General features: G+C 41.9%; 1 protein-coding gene across 3 annotated transcripts in view; it reads right to left on the bottom strand.

Moving 5' to 3' along the window:
* YPEL5 (yippee like 5) overlaps positions 1 to 4,466 on the bottom strand; it is a 35,841-nt gene extending 31,375 nt beyond the window's left edge. The window contains exon 1 of one of the 3 annotated variants that reach the window (XR_001595778.2): positions 4,289 to 4,466. The gene's annotated coding sequence lies outside the window, so the exon portion shown is untranslated. Of the gene's footprint in view, positions 1 to 3,161; positions 3,297 to 4,288 lie in introns of those variants that run through there. The other 2 variants (XM_016136080.2, XM_016136081.2) reach the window with 2 other exon arrangements.
* Positions 4,467 to 27,814: the final 23,348 nt, after the last annotated feature.

Here is a 27,814-nt window from a genome sequence, read left to right as displayed (position 1 = left end):
ATAACCCCCTGCTTAAAAACTCATTTTGGGCACTGAAAGAGCTTTTCCTTTACAAAGCAATCTTTCTCAGAAAAAAAATAAACTTGGTTGGCATTCAGGTTCAAGGATTGACAGAAGTATTTGAGAAGATCAATTTAATCCTGCTCCCTTTTCTTCACGGATATTCTAGCTTAAAAAATTTTAACTCTTTTGTAATCAGTACAGCATGTTGAAGATATACTATAAAATGATTATTTAAAAAAGATAATATATACCCAGCTTCTGCCTCCTTCTCATTCCACCCACCCCCGGGATTTAAACAATGTAGTCCAGATATTTGAGCGCTTGAGTCAGACTGCCCACCTTTAAATCTCAGCTCTATTTCTTAAAAGCTGTGTAAACTTTTGAGTAAGACATCCTCCCCCCTTCCTCGTCTATAAAATGGCAAGAGCAGTGTCCATCTCTGAACTGTGAGAATTAACTGGTGATAATACATTCTTAGAACAGTGGTGGGCACACGGTGAAAGCTAAATCTAGTAAAATAGATAACCTTGGTCAACATTCCTAACCCCAACTTCCCTCCCCTATTACAGATGAAAATAGTGAGGCTCAGAAAGGATAATGAACAAATAACAATTAACCAGCTTCACCTCCTATTAATAACTGCAAAGCTAAGTGACCAGGTGACAGAAATTACAAGCAAAAGGAAAGTTAGAAACCTTCTGAAGCATCTCAAATTCTTAATGTCACAGTTTTAGGTCTTAAAATAGGTCCTTGCACTCCCTGTAATTAATAATCCAGTTCAGATTCAACACTGGCAAGCTGAATTCCCTGAAAGAGGCAACACATTTACCAGCTCTAAAAATACCAGGAAGGAGAGCAGTAGGTACTGATTTGCATCTCTAAGGACTCTCTGATGGGAAAACACCCAGTTCACAAACTTCTTTAATAATATCCTCAGAACATTTCCACAGACCGCAGAAAACACACACTACCATAAGTGAGAGGAACTTTCCCACTGCACCAGAAGGTAGTGGTGGGCAAATGCAAGGCATAAAACCTCTCCTGCAGGAAATTGAGTGTGCAGGAGCCTAGTACAAAAAGGGTTAAAGGAATCTTCCATTCAAGGGAGGATGTGTTTTGCAATGTCTCTGCTAAACTGGAAACATGCGGAAGCATGCTCGTATATCTGGTTTTCAGTCTCTTCTCTCTCCAATACAAAGAAAGGAACAAAACCCAAAGAACTTTTTACAGTGCTGGGTTGACTACTATAATCAACATTTGAGGCTACTGTAATCTCATCAATTGTTTTCATATGGATTTTTGTGACTAAATTCTACTGACAATCTAGAAAGGAAAATTGAGTTTGATCCATAAAACCAACTTTCTAATTGTACAAAATAGTCACTACACCAAGGTTCCAGTGACAAAAGAAAGCTGTGCTTTTTTCTAATACTAACCAGTTTCCTATGGTATGTCAAATGCTGGTCTAGTTGTGGTAGCAGGTCTTCATTTAACAGTAACTTTTATATTTTTGTTCTTGACCCTCAAATAATGTCTTTGTTGTTGTTAAATGTTTTCCAAGTTTACTATATTTCTATACTTCTTGTTTAGTCATCACTAGAAAATAAGACTACACATGTAATTCAGTGAGTGAGCTAAACAATCTGAGTTGGTAATCTCCCCAACATGTCTTCGGCAAGACAAATTCAAGATCTCTCGTTTGTTGAGATGTGACACAATGAGTTAAAAAAGGTTATAACTGGATAAACTGAAGTATAATTTAACTGGTTTCCTCATTTAGGTGTAAAGTATGAAGTTCATGTCACAGTTAAAGTCAGTTCCTACATTACCCAAACATCATTGCACAGGATTACCAGAGAAAGTGATATTGATCTACAAAGCCATTTAGCCACTTTAAAACTTAAAATGATATTCCAGGTACTTAGGACTACTTTTACATCTCATAAATATATTTAAGACTAGCTTCATGTCTCATGGACTGGTTTTTTTAAGAGAGTAGTAGCTACTTTAATCTCTTCTTTCTGGACTTTAGATTTTGGTCTTATTTCCTTTCTCTTTGTTTATGAACGTTTTTCTCTCTTCTCTTCTACCTCTTAAGCAGATCAAAAGAAAAGTCAAATAATGAAAAATCCTCAATGATCCAAAATCTACGTGGATTTTACTAATCTTTTTAGAAAGTTGTTAAAATTTAATTTACTTAGCTCCCCTCTGTAGAGTTAATTTACTTGAGCACATTTCATCACCTCCTTCTCTTATAGATAATGTGGTTTCTAGAAATAATCTTTAAAAAAGTCAACCAGTAGGCCTGGTTGGGCACCAACTGAGCTGGGTAGGGGCACCCTCTAATAAGGTAGACATCAGTTCTTTCCAAGGAGCTACATTCTACCTGGTGTTCTGCTACATACCCAGAAAGAAAATGGGATATGTGGAAAATATTCTGTGTGCCAAATTGCGCAAGTTTCACCTTTTCATTATTTGCAAACCCTCCAGGCTGTCTTCCTATGCCTAATAGCAACCCAAAGCCTCTTCATTTCCTAGGTCTAATCAATATCAATCCACTTCAGAATGCTTCCAACTTCACCTTACTTCATTTCGCAATGCCCCATATTTGAACTCATAATACTCATTTCATAAATTACTAGTATTTAACTTTGTACTGTTTGTTATTCAAGTTCATTTGTCTAACAGCTTTAAAAGATTCAAAATTCTCTGCAATTTCTCTCTTACCTCACACTGTACAAATATGCAAAAAACTTTTAGGAAAAGAACCCACCAAGACTCACATCTGGCACAAATATGTACCCTGGAAACATTTCGTGCATTTTGGTTTGTCTGTGTCGGAACGCAGCTGCAACACTGCAAAGTTAGCCAATACCCTATTACCCCCAGTTACTTCACCAGCAAGTCTAATTTTCCAAAAACACAAAGTTAGCCTGAGGTTACTTCAGGTTTTCCATCTGTCAAGGAGACCTGGAATAAAAATCCTCAGATTACCAACAGGGCTCTGTAAACAGAAAAAGTTTAAAAATAAATGAGCTGTACACCTTCCCAGACTCTCCCTTGAAGGTAGGATTAAAAGGCGGTGTCAAGGGTTAAACAGATCTTTGTGGTAGTTCAGTTTCCCAACTCCCGCTGTTTGTAATACTCGTCCTACCTACCTACAGAGGTGTGGAATAAAGGAGCTGCAAGAGCACGCCTACCAACCCCCAACTAGCAAGGAGGCAGGACACGGCTTGACGCTGGGCAGCTGGACGGCCGCGCGGCCCCGGGGCTGGGCCCGTTCGGCCCGCAGCCGCCCAACTCCGCGAGCGCCCCGCCGCGCAGCCCGCAGCCCCGGCTGGCCCCAGCTGATTGCGGCCACGTGACGCCGGGGGCCAATAGGGAGGGCGCCGGGGTGCGGCCCGCAAGGGCCTCTTTGGGCACAACAAACACGGGCGGAAACAGCTGAACGGGTGACGGCGCGGGGTCCCAGCGGGTCGGCCGCGGCCCCGCGGCCCGGAACGCCCTGCTGCTACCCAACAGCCGCACCACGCCCTCCGCTAGGCCCCCTCCTCGGTTCAGGGGTCAAGCTGGGGAGGAGGGCAGAGTGGCGGACATTCACCCGGCGGGGCAGAAAACAAAAGCCAACACCGCCTCCAGCCTGTGGCAAGTGCTAGTCCCTTTTTAAGGACGGGCCATGCCATGGCGTTATCACAGCGCCACAACTCCGAGTCGAGTTCGCACTTCACTCCAGGGACGAGGGCGCGGCGAGGAGGCCAAAGCGGCAGGCCTCCCGGCGACTACGGCGGCGCGGAGCCCGGGGCGCGCCCCCGACACTGCGGCGGGGACGAGGCCCGTGGGGGCGGGGCAGCCGAGGCGGCGTGGGGGGGTGGTCGCCAAACTGCCCGCGGAGCGGGCGCCAGAGGCCTCGGCCGCGACGTTCAAAGGCTCCGAGGCGGCGCCGGAGGGACTAGCCGGAACCGGAGAGCGAAGTGAGGGATTGCGGCTGTGGCGGTCGCTCCAGTCGTCCTGGCTGCTCGCGGCGGGGACGGGCCGACAGCGGCCGCCGAGCCTGGGCCTCACAAAGAGGAAACACCCCCGCTCATCAGCCCGCAGCCCCCGTCGCCGGGGCCCGCCCAAAGGAGCCGGGGTCGCCCGCGCTGGGACCCCGGGGGGAGCGCGACAAGGAAGAAGCACTTCCTGCCTGGGCCCCCGCCCCGGACCAATTCCCGAGTCTTCGAAGCCGCTGACCCGGAGGGCTTCCTACCCCACAGCGAGCTCCGAACCCAGCTTCCACCCGTCTTACCCCAAGCGGCTGTAAGATCCGCGGCCGCCTGCGCCTCCTTGCTCCTCAGCTAGGATGAAGCCCCTCGGCCACCGGAGTCTCTAGGTTTAGTCAGGCCCCGACCTTGGCCCCGCCTCTCCCTGGTTGGGCCTCAGCGTCAATCATCCAGCATAGCTCCGCCCCTCGAACTGTCGGCTCTCCCGGTTGGCCCAGAACACTCTTCTTTTCTAGGCCCCGCCCCCTCCCCGGCACACTGCCCCTTCCTCTGGTCCCCGCCCCTTCTCTGGTTCACCGCTCCACCCTCTTCCCCGACTTCAGCTCGGGTTCGTGTTGCGACCAACCCCTCCCAGAAGCTGCGGACGCAGGGCTAGCGCCCTGCAGCTCGCCCCGCCCCTGACCCAACACCCGGATTCGTACAGCCAATCAAAGAGGATAACTCTACCCCCTCTCCAGAGGTGGCCAATGTGCAGGCAGTTAAGATCCACCCCTTTCCCAGCTGAGAGCACACAACACAGCGTCCACGTGAGTCAGCTTCTTAAAGGAGACAGCTCAGCCTTTCTAATTGCGGCAGCTGTGAGACATCGCGCGTCATCAGCGTCACCAGGCTGTGGCTAAGGCCTAGCTTCCTGAAGCCCCGTGATAACAAATGAAAACAACAGGCTGTTTTCTAGGCAAAGCAGGTGCCTATTTAGTTAACATGCACTATGTAATTAATTTCTTAGAGACTGCGTAATCTTGCCAGTCCTTATACAGGGCCCTCTTTTTATTTACAAACCCCAAATCCTTTGAATTTGAGCGTACAGGAAATCTTGAAGATCTGTGGGAAAAAAAGACTTATTCAAGTGTGTTCGATTCTATTTACAACTCCCTCAATGTTCTCTTGCTAGTGGAAGTGATTGTCAAAAAGATGAGGAAATTCAGTCTTCCATATGAAGATTTTCTTCCTTAGTATGAATTTTGTTGAAAAGGGTAGCAGTTCCCTTAACCCTCATCAATGCTGAAGATGGAAGGTTTTGCATCTCCATTCCATTAGAATTTCCCAGGTAATTGCGTTAATGGTCTTTGCTAACTTCAGGATAAAGCATAAGTATTTTATGATGCCTATTTCTCAGGTAAAAAGCAAAGACTTGTATTTGAAATTAACATACAAGGTGTTTAAAGCCACCAGTAGTGGGATAGAGGTTTTGAAGCGAATCCTAAAATTTGACTCCTCATCAAACCCAATTTCACTTGGGTAAGATAAAAATCTGAACATCGAAGGCAAAATGACTATCTTTTGATAAGTGAGCTTTCCAGAGATAAGGAAGTTTTAAACATTTTCCAGTTTTTTTCTCCTCATTTTGTTTTTATTCGATTATAAAAGTAACACATGCTCATTGCAGGAAGGTCATTCAGCCTCATTTCATAACAGATCTCTGTTCTCTGCTTATAGTTTCATGTTTACCTTTCTATTCTTCCCAAAATGAATGTGCATGAAAGCTTTTTTTAATCTCGTTCTCCAACTTGCTTTTTTCACTCTATGATACAGCCAATCCTTCCACATCAAATTTATATTTTATCTACAAACTTACCTTTGTCTCCATAGTTTTCTATTGTATGACTTCACCATCTTTTATTAAACATTATTTATTCTACCGATAGATACGTAGATGCCTTTGGTCTTTTGCTGTTAAAAATGCTGCTGTAACGAACATGTGTGTTCACCAATAAAATATTTGTCCAGTATTTCTGTATATAATCATTTGAAAAGGGCATACAATGCCTAAAGCCACAGGAATGAGTTTTTTTTTTTATCAACGTGAGAACTTTAAATACCAGGTAAAACAATGGGGAAATATTTATTTATTTAATAAATCCATATGAAGTACTATTCTAAGTGCTTTAAAATTAACTCACTTAATTTTATAACAACTCTATGAGGTAAGTACTGTTATCCCCATTTTGCAGATAAGTAAACTGAAGCACAGTGATTAACTTGTCCAAGGTCACACCATATTTTAGAGAGGTTAATCTAGATGATGGTGATATGCAGACTTAGAACCCAAACATGAGGTAAGGATGGCAGATTGGAATAGAACCGAAGGGGCAGGTTTACCTTTGACAAGGATGGCTTCACAGGACTTACAGTTCATAGATAGAATTTTCAAAGATAAATCAGAGATTTTATTCTAGACAACTGGTAAGGCGATGCTTTCCCATTTCTATATATAGGGTGGTTGGGAAAATTAGGGTGAAAGATGATGGGTCTGAGCTGATGGCAGCATGGCCATTAGAAATAAAGAATATACAGTTGAAGATGATGTAACACATATGGAAGAGAAGTAAACACAAATGATAAGAAATTTGGAAAATATCTTGTTGGGCTTTCGGTTACAGTTGTGTTATGTCTACTAATTTAATTTGGAATAAATGGGCACTTTATAATGCACTTTCCCACCAAGGACATGGTATATTTCTCCTTTATTCAAGTGTCCTTTTATGTCTTTCAGTAAAAATTTTATGGTATAGCTGCCTTCTTTTAGGTTGTTCATAGATCTTCTTAGGATTATATTTAGGCGACATGTATTTTATGGAGATATTATGGGCTGAATTGTGCCTCTTCACCAAAATTCATATGTTGCAGTCCTAATGCAGTACCTCAGAATGTGATAATATTTTGAAATGGGTTCTTTAAGAGATGATTAAATTAAAATGAAGTAGTTAGCATGGGCCCTAAAATAATCTAACTGGTGTCCTTATACCCAGGAATATTAGGGCTGTATGTGCACATAGAAAAGACCATGTAAGAAAACAGAGAGAAGATGCCTGCAAGCCAAGGAGTAAGGCCTCTGTAGAAACCAAAACCGCTGACATTTTAATCTTGGAATTCCAGTCTCCAGAACTGTAAGAAATAACTTTGTTGTTTAAGCCACCCAATCTGTGGTATCAATTTGTGTGTCAGCCCCAGCAAACTAACACGGGGGATTACAGTGAATGAGAACTTCTGTTATATATTATAACTCTATCTGGTGGCTATATTGTATGAAAGATAATAATTTTGTAGTTTATTTTTCTGAATTTACTGGATTAAAAATTATTCTGTTTTAAAATGATCATAAGTTTGCCTACTTCTTTCCAGTCATTCGCTTTTTGTTTCTGTTTAAGTATATATATCTTCGAGTACATGTGTGAATATTTCTGTCAAAAACTTCCTAGACTTTATTGTGAGTTTGTAAAGTATGGATATGCCATCTTACCAAATACCTTCTTAGTGTCCATAGAGATAATCATGTTTCCCCCTTACTGTATTTCTTTATATGATATATTACAGTAACCCATCTCCAACATTAAACCAGCTTTGCATTTTTGGCATAAAACTCCTTCATCACTCAACATGTACTAACTGACATTCTTCGAGTGCATAGAATCAGAAACATAGTATATCTACATACAGTTTTGCAAGATGAAAAAGTTCTAGAAATTGCTTTGCACAACAATGAATATATTTAATATTGAACTCTACTCAAAAATGGTTAAGATGGCAAATGTTTTATGCATTTTACTACGATTAAAAATAAACTAGGTTTTCTAACAAAAAAAATTAAAAAGGAAGATAGTAGAGCCAAAGTCAGAGAAGGATGTGATGATGGAAGCAGAGATTGGAGTGATGCGGGACCACAAGCCAGGAACACAGGCAGCGTCCAGAAGCTACAAAAAGCAAGGAAGCAGGTTCTCCCCTAGAGCCTCCAAAAGAAACGCAACCCTGCCAATACCTCGATTTCAGCCTTATAGGACCCATTTTGGACTTTTAACTTCCTGAACTGTAAGGCAATAAATTGATATTACTTTAAGTCACTAAGTTGGTGGTAATTTCTAACAGCAGCAACCGGAAATTAATACATCACCTGATTTTCCTAAAGTCATATTTTATATTGCATTTTCTCATTAATCACTTGGTGCTGTTTAAATTAGTTTTAATTTTGTTACCACACATAACTATATTTTTCCTGATGTGTATTATTTCTACAAGTCTGATTCAGTAAATGTTAAAGTGATCGGGGAACAGACCCTCGGGCCATAAGCCACTAACCCTTACTTGCACCAGGTGGCACCAACCAAGAGGATCTTGTAACATTCACCCCTAAATTCATTTTAAAACCAACAACAAAAGCTTTAATAAAATTTCCACAAACTTTCCCGACAATAAAACCTTACATCTCAAATGAGTCCCTGAGTAAGAATAGATAGTGTCCCAAGTCAAGTAGGGCAAGTTGGAGAGCAGAATAAATGATGGTGAGGACCATGGGCTTTAGAGTTATTTAGTTTGAGGTCAAACTCCAGCACTGCCATCTGACCTTGGTGAGAGCTTCAATTTAACTACTAAAAATAGTAATAATCTTAGGTTTATTGTGAGCGTTAAATAACAAATGTTGTCAAGTGCTTAGCCAGTGTCCTTGACACCTATTAAGTGCTCAATAAAAGTTACTATTTAGTTGGCTCTTGTTATTATTTCCATGACTCTTGATTATGAAGCTGGGTTTAAAGTGATTAGGTTTTGCCGATTCTCCTTTACTGTCCACATTACAGAATGTTAAGGTCACCTCACAGATTGTCGGGCAAATGCCTGAAAGCTCTCTTGTGTGGTTCAACCTTGAATGGAGAGAGTACTTGAAATACTGCCAATACTCTGACATAATTTATATCACAGAGGCAAAGAATGAGCCATTTGATTTCTTTCAAAATCTATCTGCACACAAAAAGTCAATAATAAAGGTCTCTGGGCTCTAAGCTAGAATTCCATCAATGAGATAACACACTCATCATTTCCACTATTACTAATGATGGTCATTTAAAAGGACACACTTTGAACATAAAGTAAACATTTAAAACATCACTAAGCAGCAAGCAGTTCTATTGAACTGATATATCATGATATCTAAAATACATTAAGTGGAAAATACAAGCTGTAGGATTCTATGATAGTCCAATCTATTTTTTATAAAAATAAGAGCATTATATATGTGTTCATATATCTACAAAGATCTAAAATATTCATTTTCCACCCTGTCCTAGTTTTCATAAACAAGTTTTACAATGCATATATATAACTTTAGCAACAAGAAACTGATAAAGATAAATTTTAGTACCAAAAGTATTTTAAAGTTTAGATTGCCTTCACCTTTTATTTTAGCCAGAGACAGTGTTGGAAACCCAGGCTGAGGATAGGTAGTAGATAGACCATAAGTGCCAGTCAAAGGAATTTGGCTGGATTAATACATTCCTTTTGAAGTTTAATTACAGATAAATTTGTTTTTAATCCCAAGAACTTTAACAATTTAAGAGCTTCAATTCCAAGCTTTTTGAAACCTAGATTTTCAGGAATAGGAGCCTTACTATTAGAAAGGGAATACTATATGTAATTGTTTATTGAATATTAATTAAGTGAGTCTGTTAAATATATATATAGGTAACAAGACTGATGGGTTTAGAAGTTCTATCAAGATATCTCTATTAGTCAGGATTCTCCAAAGAAACAGAACCAATAGGAAACACACACACATCAATTTCTAAAAAGAGATTTATTATAAGGTATTGGCTCATGTAATTATGGAGATTGAGAAATCTCAAACTTGCTGTCTGCAAGCTGGATACCCAGAGAGGCAGGTTCAAAGGGAGGAGAGCCAGAAAGATGATGGTAGAGATTCCAGCCCAGGTCTGCAGGTCTGAAAGCCAGGAGTGCTGAGGACAGGAAAAGATCAATGTCCCAGGTCAAAGAGTGAAGCAGAGAGAGGTTGATTCTTACCGTTCACTTCCTTTTTGTTTTCTCTTCAGGCCCTCTGTAAATTGGACGATGCCCACCCACAATGGGGAGGGCAATTCGCTTTACTCAGCCTACCAACTCAAAGTCTAATCTTTTCCAGAAACACCCTCACAGAAACACCCAGAAATAATATTTAACCAGATATTTGGGTATTCTATGATCCAGTTAAGTTGACATGTGAAGTTATCTATCACAGTACCTTTACATTCTTATTGTAATTCTGAGTTTTAACTGGTACCAGCTAAATAAACTTTGGTCTGAAAAGATTTTATCATATGGAGTTCATGGCAAGCCCTTTGTTTTGACAAAAGTTGTAATTATATCAGTAATCTGGGAGGTAGCTCATGCCTAGCACATTTTTTTTTTTTTTTTACCTCTGCCCCTGTGTTCTCTGCCTCCAAAATGGACTTTGAAGAATGAGCAAATTGATCACTTCTGGGAAAAGAGAGAGAGAGAGAGAGAGAGAGAGCGAGCGAGAGAGCGAGAGAGCAAGAGAGAGACAGAGAGAAAGACGGAGGTGGAGGAGGAAAAGGAGGAGGAGGAGTGGGAGGTTAGGAGGGAGAGGGGGAGGGAAAGAGGAGGAGGAGAGGGAGAGAGGGAGGCAATTTCAAAGATACAAAGATAATAACCACATGGTAGATAGATACATACATTCTTGTTTATCAAATTGTAAATAGCCTTTTCTTTCCCCAGTGCTGTGGCCATCGTGTTCCACTGTGTTCCTGGGAAACCTCACATCATTTAACATACACCCTACAAAGAGGGTTAACTATTCCCATTGAACAGCTTTGTTTCACCTAGTGTGGGTTAGCTCAGTGAAAATTCTGCAGAAAGACTTTAAACAGGGCAAAGTTTTTTCTTTCATGTATGTGCCATCTGAATTTCAAAATGAACACACCATGAATAATAACCAGTGCCTTTTGGTGATGGCAGTAAAAAACAGTGATAGCCTTATTATTATTATTATTATTATTAATTATTATTATTATTATTTTCTCAGAGCAGAACTATGCCATTTCCTAGAAATCATTGAGAAATATCAGCTTTTTTTTTTTTTAATCTAGTTTTTGAGTGACATATATGGAATGTAGAGCAGTATTCTGGGTGACATGTGAACAAGTTGAAATGGATTACAAATTTAATAAAGAGTGAGAAAGCGTGGGTAAAGGGAAGGAAATGGTGAGAGAGAGATTTTTATATTTTATGAAGACGTGAGGACTTTTATATAAACCAAAAAAAGTATGAAGAAGTATTTAGTTAGCTCTGTTCTTCCTAAGGTAATGCTTTCTATGCTCCCAAATAAATCACAATAACAATAACACTAATGATACCTAGTACTTACATAGTATTTACTATATGCTACTAAGTATTTTACTCATAATTTTATTTATGTAATCTATGGGATGGATACTATTATTATCCTCATTTCATAAAAAGAGGCACAGAAAGGTTAAGTAATCTCTCTGTTCATGGAACACAGTAAACAGTGGTGCCTGTATCAGCGCTCAGACTTAGTCTGTGAAAAGACCCAAGGGTGCAAGAATATATGTACAAAAGAGTTCTGTCAAGCACTATTTGTTTTCCCAGAAACAAATACAAAAACTAAAAATGATCTACATGACTATCAGCAGGGAAATGGTTTAAGTTACAGTACAAATGTAGTATGGCATCTTGTGTTAGGAGAGGGGTTTAGATGCCCTGACATAGAATGTTGTCTGTGTAATGTTTTTTAAGTGAAATGAGCAAGCTCGAAAGAGTAAGTATACCATAAAACCATTGTTTTTAAAAACCCAGGATATGTAAGTATGTTTTTATTCTTTCATTCAATAAATATTTACCTAGCACTCTCTATGTACCAAGCACTGTTTAGAAACAGGGGATGCAGAGCCGAGTAAGAGTGAGATCAAGTCCATGCCTCTTGCAGGTGATGGACTCTAGTGGAGATAAACTGAACAAGTAATTAAATACTAACAGATTATTGCAAGCGCCTTGAAGAAAACTAACCAGCATCTAGGTAAGGGTGGGATGGCTATTTGAAGTCATGTAGGATGGGCTATTTGAGAAGGAGCACCATGTGCAGATGCTGGAGAAGAGTGTCGCAGACAGAGGAGACAGAAGATTGAAGGTTTCTGTGTGGAAGGAGCTTCACGTAGCCTAGAAAGACTAGTGCCTCTGGGCAGAGGGAGTGAAAAGAAGGGGTTTAAAAGTGGCAGATCATGAAGGGATGAAGGGAGTCGGTTTGATTTCAAGTACAATGGAGAAAGTCCATGCAGTCATTTAAACCTCAATTTCTTTTTGCATTTCAAGATAATTTCTCTGACTTAACACCCCAACATCATGGTAGTCATAAGATAGAAGTCATTCAAAAAAAAGGATGTGACCTTTGGCAAGGCAGTCTTCTTCCCTGAGGTCATCCCCAGAGGCGGCTGCGAGCTGCTGAGCTGCGGGGGTGGAAGTCTGCCAGCAGTGCTTCTGGCAGCTGGGGAGGAAGTCCAAAATCCCTAAGGGTGTTCTGGGTGACACATCACGGCTTTGGCTGCAGGTCGCAGGTAACTTTCTGCATTGGGCTGGCGACAGAGAGCTCTGATCGCGATCTTTAAGTTCTGGCCTGCCCTGGGAGTTGTAGGTTCCCAATGATTTTCTGTGTTCTTGATTACTGCTTTCAAAGAAGAGGTAAGACTCGAATATGGGCTAAACCAGGCTAGACTCTAGCGACGAGAGCAGAAGTCTCATCCCGTCCTGCTCCACTGTGTCTGATCCAGCCAACTTTGCTTCAATTTAAACTCTTTCAAGACTGAGCTGCCACCTTTGAAGACATTATTGTTCTGGTACTAATAATATGATTATACTTGATCGTGCATCACTACTATGTTTCTGCCCATTTACTACATATTTTATTAAGTGCTCGCAACTACTCTACATGGTAGAAATTGTCATTCCGCATTTTGCAGATGAGGAGACTTGGGCTCAGAAAGATTAAATAACTGGCCCCAAACCTACGAGCTGCCAAGAAGCAGAGTCAGAATGAGACACTTGTGCTTCCGCCGCCACACTGGGCCATCTGCCTCCCATTCAGCAGGGTCTCAGGCAGCTTAACGGAACCATTATGATGTAGCATATTCGCTCTATGCTCTATACAAAATTTCATTTTTAGGAAAGAATTTGGAAGAAGATATTTCAAAATATTTACTTTGGTTCTCTCTAGATTGTTAGGGTTACAGGTAACTTTCTTTTCTCCTTTTCAGCACTTACCAAAATTTCACAAGAACATATATTCCATGCATAAATAGGAAAAAGCCTTTTAAGAAAGAAAATAAACAGTCAGACAAAAACGATGGTTCGAAAGTGAAGTCAGCTGTCAGTGGGCAAAGTGTGAAAAAAAAAAAAAAACATAACAGAGTCCAAGAATAGACACACTTTATATACTCTGCCCTCATTTATAGAAATAATTCCATTTATATATTAGACCAGTTTCTGAAATGCTTATTCTAAATCAGTTTTTTTCTAAGTTGAAGACTTTTCAATAGGCTAGGAAAAGTACTTATACAAATAAATATTGTAGTGATTCCCGTGTAAAGTTACAATAATACATTTATCTGCATTTTACAGTTTACAAACTGTTTCAATATATATTCCCTAGTTTTATCTCACAACATCGATGTATGAGACATTGCTTTCTTTCTTTTTGCAGCCACTGAACAAGTCTAAGATTCAGAATTTTCAGTACATCAACTGTCAACAGCTAGAAAAAAAGTTCATCTAGGACTTAAATTCATGTTTTATGACTGCTCAACCTGATCTTTTCATTAGTCCAGATTTACCAGCTTTAAATTTACTTACAAATAATAATTTCCATGTCTGTTTGGAATTAATTTGTTTATAAAGCATTTCTTTCATTCATTTATTCTAAAGCTATTAAGTGCCTGCTACGTGCCAGGCCTCCTCCCTTGCCTGGGAACACAGAAGTGAACTACACAGATGAGACCCTAAGTCTCTTGGAGTTTATGATCTGCTGTCCAGGGGTTGGGGGCGCTGGAGAAAGAACTAATCCAACAATGCGAGATGGTGGCTAAGATGACAAATGTGATGCTAGGATAGAGAGACTCAGTGGTATGTGGGTGTGGGTTCACTTTAAGAATGGTTTTGGGGGGGGTCCTTTCTTAGGGGGTGGTATTTGTACTATACCTGGAGGTAGAAGCCAGTAATGATTGGGGGCTTAGAGCATTCTAATAAGAGAGAACCGTAATAGCAAATATCCTGAGATGGTGGGATAGACTTGGTTTGAGGACCCAAAGGAAGATTTGTATGACCAGAATGGCGGCTCTCGTAGGGCCAGTAGCGGCTAAGAATTTGGCCCCTGACTTACTTTTGGCTTTCCACAGAGCAGGGAAGGGGCCCCAGACTCTTCCTCGAGACTTTTGTGTGAGCAACAGCCAGTGTGGTCTGGTGGGTTCCTTGGCCTGGCACTGACTCCATCCCAATCTTGGGCAACCAGCTCCCCGTGTTGCCAGCCTCAATTCCCCCCACTCATCAAGTACAGAGGCTGTCATTGTCCTCTCCTATTGGATTCTTTTTTTTTTTTTTTTAATCTCCTTCCTCACAAGATTACAAACTCTGGCAAGACTGGAATGAGGTCTCTGTTTTATATCTAACTTCTCCACACCCACAACCCTTCTACCCACCCACACCCAAAAGCATTGAGGCCATTTTTGTTAAATTGTGACTGATCAACTGATACAGAAGATAGAGTTAAGAAAAACACAGAGGTTAGAATACACTGGATTTGTTGACCATGTAGGGGAGGAACGAACTTTCAAGGTTCTTCTGGCTAGCTTAATAATCAAATAGACATAAGACAGATTAGCAAGAGAAAATAACCAAATTTAATACATACATGAGTATGGAAGCCCTGCAGATATAAGAGAGTCAGAGGCCACATATGCATGAGAGGTTCAGAGGCGGAAGGGGGTTTAGGCATACAAAATATCCTGAGCCAAGGATGAGGTAATGTGCCTTATAGGCGTCAAGGAGTCATTGCAGGAAGATAAGAACAGATGTTTGGTAAATAGAAGTTTGCCCTTCCCTATAGATAGGTTAAAAGAAAATATCTCTCATTATTTCTTATGGCAAGGCCCCTAATTCAAAATTTTCTATGGAGTTAAAGGAGAGGCAGAAGTTTCTCTTGAGCCTGTAGCTTAAGTTGCTTTTAGTGCAAAGTAATCTACATACCACAGAGGCACATCTTGGGGTGGCTCATTCTGAACCCCCACAACCAATTGTAAAAACTAGCAATAAATCTAGCTATAAAAAGAAAAAGGAGGCCTGTGTAGGCACTGCAGCTGGCTTGCCGCTCGCTCCCAGCCAGCCCTCACCATCTGGGGCCTGGGAGTAGAGCCCCATTCTCCAGTCCTCCCCCCGATTCGTTGCTGGGAAGAAATGTGCTCTCTTGCCTGATAGGCTCTTGAAAGTCAGGCCTCTCGTCTGCAAGCCTCTTGGAAATGAGATTTACCTGAAAAGGTAAGTCTGCCTGAAAAGCCTATGACTCCATTCTAACTACAACGTGTTCTCTAAAGAATTTAGTGAAAGGAAGGGGTTGGTTCAGCTTCACATTTAGGAATCAAAGAGCGAGGTTTCCAAATTCAAATCTGATCATTCACTTCCAGTTCTCCTGGGGCTTCTGCCACCCTCAGCAGAAAGTCCAATGTCATTATGAAGACCTTTGAGGTCCTGCACTTGTAGCTCCCGACTCCCCTCAGCACCACCCCACACCATTCTGCTGTTCCTGTTCTACCTTCTTGCCTTCTCCTCATCCCTCATATTAGTTATCTTGACCTTTCTCCCATTACTGGGACTTCTCTCCACCTTTCCCCTTGACTCTCTCTTTGGCAGGTAAAGGTGTTCCTATCCTCATCCTTCATGTATCATTTTGAATATGACTGCCTCTCAGAGATCCTACCCGGGACACAAGTTCTTCTGTTCCACGTTCCCACGCCCTCCAAGTCTCTCGTGGCTCACTTCTTGCCATAATTTGCCTTTGATGCCCAACCTCCCTGAGGGCAGAGGCTGTTTGTCCTGTTTACATGGGGACTTTCCTGCCTTGCTTAGTGTCCAGCATAGGGACCACGAAACTATTGAATGAATGGCTAAACAAGCGAACCAGGAAGTCTTTTGATGCTTTTCATCATCGCTTAGATTTTAGGGTGAAATTTTGGGGATCTCTTGAACTTTTGTTTCTTTGATTCTGGCAAATGTTAAGATGAACAGGGCCTGTGGTTAGGAAGGATGAGGCAGGATAACAGTGACGATGACAAAAGCATTTTAAAACTCTTACCTTATGTTGGGCTCTGCTCTTGTCTCTTTACTTGAATTATCTCATTTAATTCCCACAATTACTATTATTATCTCTGCTCTGCAGCTAGTCCTGGGAGGTGGAGGTGAGGGTGGCGGGTGGGAAGGAAACCAAGTAAAGTAGGTGCTAGTAACTTTAAAAAGGAAGAAAATCAGGTTCAAGCTGGGGTCTGCTTGAAGAAAGGGAAGTGGTCCTAGGATTCTGGCTTCGGGGCTAGAAAGTGATTCTGGTTTGCTTAGTTAGCAATAGACAGAGTTTTACCTGGCACTGGCCAAATGCTAGTCATTGGGCTAAGAGTGCTTATATGCATCCAATCTGCACAAGAGCCCCTTGAGAACAAGGAAGTTCCGAAGTCAAGTCACTTGCTCAATGTCACACAGCTGGTTAGTGGCAGAGCTGCAACTTACGCCCAAACTAACGTCTGTCTTAGCTCGGGCTGCTATAATAATATACCAAGGGCTGAGTGGCTTAAACAACAGACCTTGATTTCTGGAGGCTGAGAAGTTTGGGATCAGGGTGCCAGCATGCTCAGCTTCTGATGAAAGTCCTTTTCCTGGCTCGCAGACAGCTGCCTTCATGCCTTCTTGCTGTGTCTTCACATGGCGGAGAGAGACAGCGAGCGAGAGCACATGAAGTGAGTGCTGGTCTCTTCCTCTTTTTACAAAGGCACTAATCTCATTGAGGGGGCTTTAACCTCATGACCTGAATCACCTCCTGGAGGCTTCATCTCCAATACTACCACAATGGGGATTAGGGTTTCCACATATGGACCTTGGAGGGACAAAAACATTGGGTCCGTAACAACCTTGAAGCCTACTTGCTCAATGGGAAATCCAAGATGGTCAAGGAGGCACCAAGTTCTGGTTCACTTCTTCAGCATAGTTGAATAAGTTTACAGGAAGCACTGAAACTATATTAGGGATTTATATGAACAATATGCTGTCCAGGTCAGCGAGACCAATTCTGTAAAGGCGGGTACAGAACCCACCTTTGTCCCAGTAGGAGACAGATGATTTTAACTGAGATCTCTCAGACTGGAGGCCCCCAGAGGATCCCCTGAGCTTAGCCTGGTCTCTTGATCTAAGGTATTTTTGGCTAGTGCTCCAAGTAATTTCTCTGCTCCCTGGTTGAGCCTCCCCCCTTTGATATTCACAAAGCCCAGTCTCTTCTGTAAGAGCAAAAATTTTCTTTCTCAAGCCAGGTCTTCAGCCCTAGCCTGGGGTCCCTTCTTTCTTACACTTTCTGCTTTCATCTCAGAGTGACCAACTCATCCTTGTTATTAGCCCAAGATCTTTCTGGTTTTAGCACTGAACGTTCTCCGTCCTAGGTCCCCATTCAGTCCCAAGTAAGCTGCGATGGGTGGATCCTACACCAGGAGAGGGGAGAGGAATGTTTTTTCTCGTCCGCACACCATTTCTTTAGCTCCGACTGTATACACCCTGTGTAATTGTGTGACAAACTTTCATCACCATTCCCAGAAATTGATGTTAGAAGCAATATGCTTTTAAAAAAATTGTTATTAAATATATTGGGGTAACATTTGTTAATAAAATTATATAGGTTTCAAGTATACAATTCCATAATACATTATCTGAATATGGCATTGTGTTCATCTCCAAAGTCAAAGATCCTTCCATCACCATATATTGGATCCCCCTTTCTTCTGGTAACTACTAAACTGTTTTCTATGTCTGTAAGTTTTTATTTGTCTTGTTCATTTGTTTCTTTCAGTTTTATATACCACAAACGATTGAAATCTTATGGTTCTTGACTTTTCCCATCTGACTTATGTCACTTGGCATAATATTCTCAAGATCCACTCATGTTGTTGCAAATGGCAGTATTTCATTTTTTATGGCTGAGTAACACTTCATTGTACATGTGTATCACATTTCTTTACCCAATCATCTATCGAAAAACACTTCGTTTTCATGTCTTGGCCACAGTGAATAATGGTGAAGTAAACATAGGGGTACATATATCTTTATGAATAAATGTTTTCACATTTTTCAGGTAGGTACCCAGAAGAGAGATGGCTGGTATGGTATTCTATTCTTAATTTTTTGGAGGCATCCTCATACTGTTTTCCATAGTGGCTATACCAATTTACATTCCCACCAGCAGTGTATGAGGGTTCTTTTTCCTCCACAACCTCTCCAATACTTGTTATTATTTGTCTTGTTGATAACAGCCATTCTAACAGGTGTGAGGTGGTATCGCATTGTGGTTTTGATTTGCACTTCCCTAATAGCTGGTGAAGTTGGGCGGCTTTTCATATATCCGTTGGCCATTTGTATGACTTTTTGAGAGAAGTGTCTGTTAAGGTCTTTTGGCCATTTTTCAATTGGATCAGAGCAAAGTGCTTTTGCAGATGTAGTTTTATCTTTCATGCATGCATGCCCCCTTTTGGACACTAGATGGCAGCCTCTGCCCCTTGTTTAAAGAAGGGAACTGTCATTAACAGACCTTTTGGATGTGCTAGTCCTCTTGCCTGCTAAAACCATGAGCTACGTGTGTGTGGAAGGGGGAGGGAGGGAGGAAGAGAGAGAGAGAAATGAAATATACATATTTATAGAATATACTGAATAAGCACATTAGTGTGAAATGGCAAGTGTTAAAAAGTAAAAGTAATCATATTCAGTTTAAAATCCTTCAATCATTTAGAATTTAAGGTGGGAAGAAAGGTGTGTTATTTCACTGCAGAGTGGGGCTACTTTCACCTTCTGATCCTAAGAACATGCCCATTGTGAACAAATTGTGTAAAGGAGGAAAAACAGCTACCTGGAGCTAGGGAAGCCAGGGAACAGGATATCCTCTGGGGGCGATGTAATGAGGGGTCCCCAAACCCTGGGCCGTGGACCAGTACCAGTCTGCGGCCTGTTAGGAACCAGGCGCTCAGCAGGAGGTGAGCAGCAGGTGAGCAAGCGAAGCTTCATCTGTATTTGCAGCCGCTCCCCAGCGCTAGCATCACCGCCTCAGCTCCACCTCAGATCATCGAGCATTAGATTCTCATAGAAGCACCGGTCCCTGCTGCCTAAAAGGTTGGGGACCGCTGGATTTAATGACAGCTTTGGTTCTCTGAGTGAGGGAGCAGCGCAATACGCGAGACATCCCTTCAGGTGTGCTTAACCAGACTGGCTGGACGGGCTGACCAGTCTGGGCAGAGAGGCTCCTCTGGAGGCTGAATGACTCATGCCACCTGCAGAGAGCACAGTTGCCACCCTCCTCTAGGAGCTAAATTTATATTCTGAGAAAAGAACACTGTGGTGCTGGAGCTGGCAGGAAGGAACAGGGAGGGAATGGGAAAGGAGAGTGGCATCATCTAGCGGTGGGTCCCAGTTGGTTTGAAAGGGATTCACGTTATAAGGGCTTTGTAAGTCAGTCCAAGGGATTTTTCATGAAGAAAATGGTATACGAGCAACTCTAGTTTTTCTCTTTAAGCATCTGCCCCCCTTAAATCTTAATGTATACTAACATTGAATGTACGAGGCCCAAAAATTATGCTACTGACTCTACCAACCCCTTTCAAAACCTTATTTGAGTTAAGGATTAACATACTGCACCTCACAAGCTATACTCATGAACCCAGAGAATGATGGAATCCAATGGTCTGGGGGCTTTCCAACTGTTGGAGTGTCCGAGCTATCCAGAGTTACTCCAGAGTTTCCTTAAACAGTGATGCATTTGATACTGCACATGGAATAATTTTAAAATGTCTTAAGAAACTGTTACCACTTTTATCTCTTTTATTATGAGCTCTGGAAAAAAAATTGGTTTGAAAAAAAAAAATCCCTTATTAAAAATACAAGTTCGAAGACGAGGTCTGCCAGAACTCTGTCACTGACGCAGCACCTATTCGTAGTTCCTCCTGTGCTGGGCTTTTTTGTTGCAATTGTCTCAGTCAGCTCCGGCTGCTGTAACAAAAGACGATAGACTGGGTGGTTTACAACACTGATTTCTCACAGTCTTGGAGGCTGAGGTCTCAGTTAATCACCAGACAAATAGGTGAGGGATCCCACGGATAATTCCAGGTCCCAGCTGTCAAGTCACCCCTCGTCTTTGAGACCCAGCCAATATCACCAAGGCTAGAGATGACAGCCCTGCCCACATAATAGATTAGAATAGTACCGATTCTCATAGATTTGTGAGCAAAATAAATTATTGTTGTTCTATTAAGCCACCAAGTTTGGGGGGGGGGGCTTGTAAGAAAGCAATAAATATCGGAAACATGAACTTGAGAATAAGAATTTGGAAGTTCCAGCAGCCATGTCCACTCTATGAGAAAAGGTTTATTAGCAGAAGGGAGAACAATGCCAAGCAGAGACAAAAGTGAAAACAGAGAAACGGTTCCAATGATGATTGAGTCCCCGAATTCAGTCCCTGTGGCCCTGTGCTCTTCACCTGCTTCGGTGGCTTTCCCACTCTCACTAGAGCTACCTACTCGTTTCCTTCCAAAAAATCAACGCTCTTATTCAAGATGATTTGATTTCTCCCTTGAGATGATGCGGGTTGCTGCCACCGCTTTCACGAAGCGGTCCCAATAATGCCGTTTGGCTTCAGCACGTGCTGTGCATCCTTTTTACTCCAGGTGTGGTGCGAAGACGTGCAGCACCAGCCTCAAGCAAGAGACTGAGGACACACATTTCTAGGCACCATCCCAATCTCATTGAATCTGTGGGGTCGGAGCCCTGAAATCATAGTCTAACAAGCTCTCCAAGGGATTCTTATACATGTTAAAGTTTCAGAAGCTCACTCTATGTGATAGTAGTGCCTCATTTTTCTTGCTTTCCCTAAAGTGTCAGTAAGAAGATGACGCAAGGGATATGAGATTCTCAGGTTCGGCTTCTGGCTCTGTCTCATCCACTGCATCACTCACACGAGCAGCATCCCAGGGGGCGGTGGGGTGGGGGGAGGGTGCAGCATGGGGGGGGCCGGTGGGGGGGGCGCTGTTCACAGAATGGATAAGGAAGTGTGGAGGGTGGCAGACATTTCCCTATGGAGATTATGGATTTGAAATTGTTCATTCATAACTATTTCTTTATTGCTTTTGCTGCCTAGATGTTGGGAGTATATCTAGGCATGGACACAATTCTTCCCAAGCCGTTAAAGTAGAGTTTGAGAAAATGATATGAAGAAGAGAATTTAATTATGCACTGTATGTAGCTCGTGCCAAAAACCAAATGTTAGATAAAGCCATATATCTCGGATGCCCTATAAAAGCACCATTTCAAATATTTTCTTCCCTGGCCCCTTACACTATCAAAACATCCTCCAAAGTCCAATTTTCGAGCATTCAAGCAACATTTCCCAGACCGTCTTTCACATCTGTCAACAGCACAAATTCTATATCCACACGTCCCAATTTTGGGTTCAGAAATACAGTCTCTATAGATAGGTTTTTAATGAAAGGAAAGATAAATTATCATCTAGTGGTGAAGCCAAGAAAGGATTTGCAGAGGATGTAAAATTAAGCTGGGTCTAAAAGGATGGGCTGGGCTTGGATTCTAGCAGAGGGGGGAAGGGCAGCCTCAGGGCGAAAAGGAACCACGTAACCTGAGGAGAGCTGGGGAAGTGCTGGGGGAACTGTGGGCCGGTTAGACCTGACTGGGGAGAAGTTGGAGAGAAGAAAGGATGGGTATTATATTTGTCCGTGAAAGTCACTTGGGACCACAGGAAATGAGAGTGAAAGTGCACGTGTGAAAAACGATCCTCACAAAAGATCACTGTGACAGTGGTGCCCAGGATGAGTTAGGAGAGATCGTGAAGTGACTTCTTTTAAGGCTTCGCTGTATCCCTTGCCTTTTCTGTCCCTTTCTGTGGGGGGATGGCACTTTGCTTTTCAGGGCTTTTAATCCCATATCGAAACAGTTTCGGGTTTATGTTAACTACAGTCTTTCCCAGGAGGTTCGCTCCCTTTCTACATGTGCTTCAAAATGCTGACAATCAATCTCTTTCTCACCTGTGAACATTTTATCCTGCATCTTAGTTTTTTTCCCCCTCACATGTGACATTCTTTTCCTAGATCAGTGTTTGGAAAACTGTGACAGTTATTGGAGAATGTTAAAAAATCTTTACTGAAGTATAATCGATGTACAAAAGATCGCGCATTATTTAAAATGTACAAATGGATATTTTGGCATTTATATAACCATCACCGCAATCAAGGTAATGAACATATACACTATCCCCGGATGTTTCTTCATGAGGCATTTTTAGCTGTATTTTGCAGAAAGAATATCTTCCTGATAAGGGAGTGGTGATCAAAATAGAAAATGGATCCTCTTTGGGCAGAAACATGGACTCCATACTATTTCATGAGAAATTCCATCTATCACTCTTTTTTACCTCTCCCAGCCCCTGAAGAATTTAGGGAGTGGTCTGAATAACTATTTTATATGACGTTGGCAACGTTGACAATCATACATTGATACAAAATGTACAATGTCTTGCCAACTATGCCTTTTATTTATCCTTAATCTTCTTTCCTGCTAAAAATAAAAATACCCATCATTTTCGATTGCCTACCAAAAAGAAAAATTCTGGGCTAAGGGCTCCACATACCATTTTTCCACTCAGTTCACACTTCTGAGGTGGATATTTCTTTTTCAGTCTACTTCTGAGGTACATATTAACAGGGGAGTCAGTGACTTGCCAAGGGCCCCACAGTTGTTAAGTAGAGGCATGCTGTCATTTAAACTTTGATGACTGCGAGCAGGGTCTCTGTGCACAGCAGCACAGGTTGGGCACTGCACAATTCCTGGGGCTCTCATTCAGTTAGACTACAATAGCCCTCATGAAAGTCCTTTCTCTTTGTTCTGTTACTTTGCCTACATACATGAACCTGTTGTTTCCTCTTTCCAAATGACCTAGGTGAGCTAGAAGCTATTGGTGCAGAGGACTATTCCTCAGGAGAGGCTGGCTAGACATTAGGAAGTCTCATGTAGTTGTGTGTATTGTAGTGAGTTCACCAAGGTTCAGAGTCTGGCTTTTGATTTTGTTGGTCCAAAACTGGTCTTTCAGTGGGCCAGAATTTTCCAGTCTTGAGAATTCTAACCCACATTGATTAAGCCACAATACTTAGTGTGTACCAAGTATACTCAGCTTTCATCTTGGCCAGACCAGTGCATCCTTTCCTTAAAGACCAGAGGAAACAAGATTATCAGAAGATGGCTTCAGATACTGCCTTGTTACCTTGTTACTACTGCCAGGTGGGGATGGAAATTCAGGTTCCCCTTCTGCCTCAGTGGAAACCTGTGGGAGAAAGAGACTTCTTGTTACAGTGGTGGAAGTTAAGATTCCCCATGTGGCCTCCAATACACCACAGGGATGTGGGATGGGGGGTAGGTGGATTAGCTTCATTATCACTGAGTGGTGGTGGAAGTCCCACCTCTACTAAGCCTCTTCTGCTACTCTAACATCACCCAGCAAGGAAAGGGAGGGGCGCCACCTGGTGGAGACAGAAGTCCAGGATCCCCACGTGGTCTCCACTGACCTTTGCACATGGTGGGAGATGCTTGTGACTACTTAGCAAGAATGAAAATACCCGGTTAGTACTTGGGTTTCTCTGATACCACACAAGTTGGGGGTAGGGTGAAGGAAGGGAGTTGGGGGTGCTTTATTAGGACCTGGCAAAAGTGGAAATCTAGGCTTTTCATTCACCCTTTACTGGTAGGGATGGGGCTGCAATTTTTTCTGTGGTATTTGGTGGGAGTTGAGTGGTTTTGTCTAAAAGCACACGCACACACACTCTCTCCCTCTGTCTCTCTTCTGTCTCTGTCTCTGTCTCTCTCTCTCTGCTCATTTGTGTTTCCAGCTGGCTCCAGTATGAGGCAAAAAAACCAAAAAAACCCCATGGAACTCACAATTGTGTACTTTCTTGGGTCCTGAGGTCCCTAGTCTATCTGCTTTCTTCTCTAACTTTTAGATTCTTCTGTGTATTTTTAAATTTCTTATCTATACTTAGCAGGGAAAATAGGGAAACATATTTCTATTTCATGTTTCTGGAAGTGATAGTCCTAGGGTCAGTTTTAACTCTAGTAATTCATGGGTCTTTGATTCTGGAGCCCTGGGGAATGAGTTGTGAGTTCAGGTCCCCAGAGTGACCAGTGGCTAAAAGATGACTGTGCCCTGACTGCTGTGTGACCCTGGCCAAGTGACTCTGATTCTGATTTGACTTGAGTTGCTAGAAATGTAAGGTCTTCGAATTCAGAACATTCTTTTTTCTTTCCTTCTTGCTTTCTTTTACCATTAACCCTGGCCTTGTTCCTTATTATTTGCCTTTCTCTTGTGTCTTTCTCTCCTTATCTTATCCTATTTTCTTTTCTTTTTTTTTTCTTTTTTTTCTCTGACTTTGCAATGTAGGAGCAAAGTATCAGGCAAACCCCTGAGAGTGCAACTTTTTTCTTCTGCAGGTGAGGGGGAGTTGAAAGACACTTTTCTGTTGTGATTCTCATGCTAATTCTGCCCAGCGAATTCAGGGTTCTTACTAGTGAGTGTCTTTCCTTGTAGGTGCTGAAATAAGGTTGAGGGGTTAATACCTTCAGGGATCCCTGCTAAATACGTATGAGTTACTTTACACCTAACTTTGTTGAATATTGCCACCTTGTGGAGTGAGAGGGAAACTCAGAGAGGAGGAGACTCATGGACAAGGATATTTGACAGTGTAATAAAGATGTACCCTGAGTAAACTGCTCTTCTTGGATGATGACTTTCTTTTCTTGATGTGTAACCATTTTAACCACTTCTTGATTCTAATTCATATGCATCCTTTTGAAGGAGTGCTGTGGGAAGCTTAAAAAGTAGACTTTGGAATTCCAGATAACTAGGGTTGAACCTCATTAAGCCTTGTAGGAGGTATGTGACCTTGAGGAGGTCACCTGATATCTCTGAGTGTCAGTGTAGAGGGGCGATCCCAGGGTGATTCTAAGAAAAATTAGGTAAGGGGAAAGTGCCCGGAAATGTTCATTTCCTTAATGCAGTGATGAAGGAAGAAGGGTCCACAAGTGAAGCATTAAGAGAAAGGATTCCACCTGGGTCTGGAAGTCATGGCTGGAATTGGATGCACTGAATGAGAGGAGGAAGGGAGATGACATTTACTGGGGTGTAAAGTGCTAGGTTCTGTGCTAGGTACTTAAATGATGTCCTTTAGACCTTGAACAACTCCATGCAAAAGTTGTTAACCTTACTTTACAGGTGCTAAAACAGAAGCTTGGAGATGTTAAGCAACATACCATATCGCTAATAAGCGGTATAAACAATGGAGTCAGGTTTTAAACTCGTCTGCTCCGCCCCCCCCTGCCCTTTGCCACATTCATCTGATGAACGTTAGCAAGGATAAAATTCTGGTTTACTCCTAGGTTAGCCCATGACATCAGTTTTAGAGTCTGCTAAAAGGTAAAGGTGAGGGGGCTGATAATTTTTCTGCCACCCGCCAGGTTCCACTTCTTCCTCCACCATCTCCTAGGATGGTGAAGTATGGGTTGTCTAAAGAAACTTGAGTCCTGGGATGAAGTGGGAGGGAAAGGGCCCTGAGGAGCTGGGCTGAGCTGGAAAAACTGGAGAAGGTGAGACCCTGAGTGTAACTTATCTGACTAGAGGGAGTGTTTTTGGGATCAGTCCTGTTAGCTACTCCTGGAGACCTGTGGAGGAGAGGCTTCTGTTCTAGGGGTGCTCTTAGGAAATACTGGCAGACTAAAGATGTTGGGAGTACTGTGACTTAGGTGGTCTTAGAGATCAGTTGAGCTGGGGGATGTTGGAAGCACTGCTGTCCTTGACTATGGGTTGCTTGATGCATATTTGCAGATATCACATGGACAGAAGAGGCCTGGGGGAAACTTTTAGGTTGAAGGGTGGGCTTGTTACAGGGGCATTGCTGGTGCAGTAACAGTGCTAGGAAAGGAGGGAGCATGAGTGAGCAAAGGAATGCAGATGGTCTTTAACATTTGTATAGTACTTGCTAGTTTAAAAAAGTCCTTTGATATCATTCGAGCTATCATTTAACCATCCATATGAGTTGAGTTTACTAGGAGCCCAGCACTGTGCAAGGGGCAGGGATTCAAATAAGAAACAAAGTAGGCACACATTCTGCTCGCCTAGAATTTAGTCATCCTTATAATTCTGTGAAGTGTGCAGATCAAGTATGATCCCATTTTCCAGATAGGAGAACAAAGGCTCAGTAAGGTTAGGAGACTTGCCTGCTAGTGTATGGAGAGCTGGGACCTGAACCTAGCTTTACTTGCTCAGGGGACTGGTGCTCCTTACTCCGTGCAGACTCTATCCACATTTGGGTCTTTCGTGACTTTTCGCTGTGGAAATATAGTTCAGACAACTATAAAGGATTCCTCCTGCAGTGTGCATTGACACTGGAAAGGTGCACACAAATCCATCCGTTCACAGCCAAGAGATGAGCAATAATGAGTGGCTGAAAGGAAGGGGGATATGAGTCTCCTTTATTTATTTGCTGAGTTCTCTTCAACGATGTTTAAACAGCTTATTGGAATGCCCCAGAGTCCTGCAAATAAACCAACCATTTTCTCTTTTTCATTTCTCTCTTTTAGCATCAACTGGGAGTTTCTTAAGCCGGAAGTTTGGTATAGAAAAGGATTGAAATCATAAGAGAAAAATAACTAATTCATCAACTGTATTTATAATTATTTTATTCTTATAATTACAAAATTACCTACATATTTATACAGACATTAAAATACAAACACGATGAACCTTAGCTGATTCCCCTCCTTCATGCCCTTCTCCAAACTTCATGGCCAACCAGCATCCTTATTCTCTTGCACGCACCCTCAGACATCTTTCTCTTTTTGTTTTGTAGTATTCTCAGAGCAAAACTCTAACCTTGGCTAAATGTACTTCTCTTTCTTCTTTATGCCTATACTCATGTAGCTGAAGGGGGCTATAAAAATACACAAACATATGCCGATTGGTCTTACTCTAAATTCATTACTACAAACTTCAACAGGCCTATTCAACAGACCTATCATCTTTTCAGCCCATTTACTATCTCCCACTTTTATAGATATTATGTTCATATTTTCTATTATTATTATTTAAAAAAATATTCATAGAATCTTTATTTGTAATTGCCTCAAACTGGGGGGAAAAAAACCAAATTATCTACAGATAGGTAAATAGATAAACAAATTGGTGCATCCATATAATGAAATACTGCTCATTAATAAAAGGAATGAACTATTGAAATATGCATGAACATGAATGCATCTCAAAATAATTATGCAGAGTGGGAGAAGCCAGATAACAAAAAGTAAATACTGTATAATTCTATTTATATAAAATCATGTAAAATATGAACTAACCTATAGTGTCAGTGATTGTCTGAGTGGTAAAGGGAAGCCAGAAAGGGCAGAAAGTAGGTATGACAAAGGGG

This window comes from Rousettus aegyptiacus, unplaced genomic scaffold (genome assembly GCF_014176215.1).
Source record: "Rousettus aegyptiacus isolate mRouAeg1 unplaced genomic scaffold, mRouAeg1.p scaffold_m13_p_7, whole genome shotgun sequence".
Classification (NCBI taxonomy): domain Eukaryota; kingdom Metazoa; phylum Chordata; class Mammalia; order Chiroptera; family Pteropodidae; genus Rousettus; species Rousettus aegyptiacus.
The sequence above is the reverse complement of the archived record's forward strand: the minus strand, read 5'-3'. Positions and strand labels throughout refer to the sequence as shown.